The 3,749-nt window shown below is 41.6% G+C and overlaps 1 protein-coding gene across 2 annotated transcripts in view; it reads left to right on the forward strand.

Annotated features, from left to right (window-relative positions):
• Positions 1-1,040, forward strand: part of LOC138958385 (dual oxidase maturation factor 1-like) — a 24,086-nt gene extending 23,046 nt beyond the window's left edge. For both annotated transcript variants that reach the window (XM_070329519.1, XM_070329520.1), the window contains exon 11: positions 1-1,040. This exon is cut by the window's left edge and continues 761 nt beyond it. The gene's annotated coding sequence lies outside the window, so the exon portion shown is untranslated.
• The last annotated feature ends 2,709 nt before the right edge of the window (positions 1,041-3,749 follow it).

Raw genomic sequence — 3,749 nt, forward strand, 5'->3', positions numbered from 1 at the left:
TGAGGCGAGAGGTCAAACCCTTCCATTATATTAATATTATTTTTCTATCCTGCCTTTCCAGCTAAGCTAAATCGTCAAGGTCCTCAGGGCGAACATGATTTGTTTCATGATTCCATATGTTTTATTCAGGCGTAGGTAATTTATTAAGTTGTCTGACTGAAAATGCTATGAAAAATCACATGACATGTAAAAAGGCATTACCTGCATAGTTCCGTTGTAGAAATCTCTAGGTTCTTATATATATATAAATTTCTGATGTTATATATATATATATATATATATATGCATTTCGTAAAGGGAGTGGGGCGGGTAGGTGTTTGGGTGTTGGGATGGGGTCAGGATGGGATTGCTCATCTCTCTCAGCGTGTTTTACAAAGCGAAGGAAACAGACAATTATTTGATGCGCGGAGGAAGCAACCATGATATGCCTTTGTTAACAGTTTCTTTTTTTTAAACAGGGCCGGACCTAAGTAGGGTGAGGGGGGGGGGGGGGGGGCAGGTGCCCAATTGTGGTAGGGGTAAATTAGTTGAAAGTGCGAAGCACCCAAACTGTCAAGGGGGTCCGGGGGCATGGCCCCCCGAAAAAATTTGAAATCTAGATTAAAATTGAAATCTAGATTAAAATATGTGCAATCTATATATTTTTATCTGTTTTACCCTTGGAGTACATGGTCAGGCCACTGGGGGGGGGGGGGGGGGTCCGGGCAACAGGAAACACCTCCCCCCCCCTGGGTTTGGCCCTGAAAAGTGTTTGCATATAGGGGAAGAGTCCCTCGGATATAGACCACCTCCAGTTCTGACAAAGCAACGGTGCTAGGGCGCTGGAAAAATGTCATTCGTAAATACTCTCTCTTGATAACTTGTACATGTCAAAACAGCTGTGAAAGCTGCTCAAAACAAATTCACAGCGCTAAAAAGTAACACCTCTAGAGAATAGATAAGTAATGAGTGTGAACTATGTCACAGACCGATGAGATCACTACCAGAACAGTGCAATCCACCTTTGAGACACCCCCCCCCCCCCGAACCCCATCTCCCACCCACCCACCCACCCCCCTACCCCCTACCCCCACCCCAAATGTCAGACTTTCCCCTTTTGAAGACTGCTTTTTTTCTGTAAAATTTAGACCCCATTATAGATTTCCTTCTTCTCAGGACGTGTGTGTGTGGTTTAAAAAAAAAAATTTATACCCGTCGCGATATAACCTTGAATGGTTGAAAACGACGTTAAACACCAAATAAAGAAAGAAAGAAAGAAAGAAAGTTTTTTTATAAAGATCTTAAAATAAGGGTTCCGCCGTATGCGATCGCATAGCAGGCCGTCCACATTGAGATATTTAGTAAGCCCTGTACATGTACATTCTGAGTTGAATTCCCCCAAACCTGGGTTCTATAAAGGTCCATATACATTAAAAAAAACTTTTTATTTCCTAAGTTAGAATAAATCTTGGTCGGTTTTTTTTTCTCGTATAAATTACTCAGTAACCTTTGTTTGCTCTATGAGGTTACAAAATCATCTTGTCATGAAATTATTATACAACACTTTTTCTCGTGCGTTGACGCCATTTCTTCTCTTTATTTTTTTAATTTTCATTTTCACCCCATCGCTGAGAAATTGTGGACGCTTCCTCCTAATGGAAAGTGGGGAGCAGCATCGCGCTATTCAGGTGTATGCGTGCCACCTGCATTTCTGGCAGAATGACTGACCGAGGTGACAGTGGTGACACGGGGGAGGAACATGGCTACTTACTATCTCTGAGACTGCACATAGGCTTAATTGATACGTGTCAGTTAAGGCCCGGTTTAGAACCTTTCTTTCTTTCTCTTTCTTTCTTTTTACATTTAGTCAAGTTTTGACAGTAAAGCGTGCTATGCAGCGCAGCGCAACCGCTACCGCACTGAACAGGCTCGTCACTTTCACTGCCTTTTGCACTAGCGGCGGACTACGGTCATTGTGAAAAAATGCAGTGCGTTCAGTTTCATTCTGTGAGTTCCACAGCTTGACTAAATGTAGTAATTTCGCCTTACGCGACTTGTTTTTCTTTCTTTCATTCTTCCTTACCTTCATTCCTTCTTTACTTTTTTTCTGTCTCTCTTTCTTTCTTTCTTTCTGTCTGTCTGTCTTTGTGTTTCTTTCTCCTATTCTTTTATTCTCTCTTTGTTGTTTGTTGTTGTTGTTTTTGTTGTTTTTGTGGTCGTTGTTGTTGTTGTTGTTGTTGTTGTTGTTGTTGTGGTTGTCAGAGTGACTAAAGAACGTCAAGGGAACATACTTATGATCAGCGTGATTAGAGTGTCTTCGCCAATTTCTTAATGAATGAGGATCAAGAACATGATGTTAACGTTGGTGTTGTTGTGCATCGTGTTTTTGCACAAAATTACTCCCACGAGATTTTTACTCCGGAGTAAAAATTTCGTACGAAAATTGTACTCCCTTTTCGAAAAAAATACTCCCCCATAACAAGAGACAATAACTTCTAACGACAGGTGTGTTCCGAGTCAACATTTCGGTGGAAAATGTTACTCCCCTGACGAATAAATAACGAATAAATTATTCCACCCAAACACGAGCGATTTACTGCCCACGCCAGGTGTACGCAACTTTTACTCCCCTGTCCCCTGTTAGTTTTGGTGGTGGAAGGGGTGGAGGGAGGGTAGCGCGACATTTGTTTGCGCGAGATCACATATTGGCATTATCCCTTCGCCCGCATCCCATTTTCGCGTACGAGATTTTTACTGGAAATTAAATTTTGGGGAGTCAAAATTTCGTGGAGGGAGTAATTTTTGAGTACCTTGGGGAGTTCTTTTCTCGTACGAAAAGTGTACTCGGAGTACGAATTTCGTACGAAATTTTTACTCTGGAGTAAATTTTTCGTGGAGTAAAAGTTTCGTGTTACACCGGTGCCATATCTCAGTATTTGCAAGCACACAACTTTATTGCCATTATATTGTAAAACATCATCTGATGTCATTTTCTATCTGCTTTTATATTGTATGCACGGTATCAATTGTTGCTTCTCTGAATAAAGAAAACTGCAAAAGAGTTGAATACTGTGAGCGAAGTTTGCATACTTACTTGCTGTAACGTTTGTGTGTGCGTGCTAGTCTGCCTGCTAGTGTGTGTGTGTGTGTGTGTGTGTGTGTGTGTGTGTGTGTGTGTGGAGAAAGGTGGCGAAAGATTTCATAGTTTTGACACAACTACAAAACTTCAATGGCCGCGCTTCTTTAAAATGGCTCATGCGTGATTCAAAGCTAAGCAACAACAAGAAACAAGTCGCTCACAGCGATATCATAATATTCGTGCTTAAATATTGAAACTGAACCCGTTGGGTCATAAATCACCGAGCCTTGTAATTTTGAATCTGTTATTGAAATTTCAGTTTCATTGTTCCAATTAATATATTGGTTAATTATGTGTTAGCCTCCAAGCCGAAATGCATTACACTAGTCCGGATAGGGTAAAAAAATAAAAAAAAAAGACAAAATATTCAATCATATCGATTTTAAAATGTGGATACGACGTCATCACCACGCGCGCGCGCGCCTGTGTGTGTGTGTGTGTGTGTGTGTGTGTGTGTGTGTGTGTGTGTGTGTGTGTGTGTGTGTGTGTGTGTGTGTGTGTGTGTGCGATTGACAATGTGATTGCACACACGCGTGCAGGTGTGAGTGCGTTTATGTCTGTGTGTGCGGGTGTGCGTGCGCGCTTGCGTGCGTGCGTATATGCTTGAATGTGCGAATATTAGTAGTTGTGT

Source organism: Littorina saxatilis, linkage group LG2 (genome assembly GCF_037325665.1).
Source record: "Littorina saxatilis isolate snail1 linkage group LG2, US_GU_Lsax_2.0, whole genome shotgun sequence".
NCBI lineage: Eukaryota > Metazoa > Mollusca > Gastropoda > Littorinimorpha > Littorinidae > Littorina > Littorina saxatilis.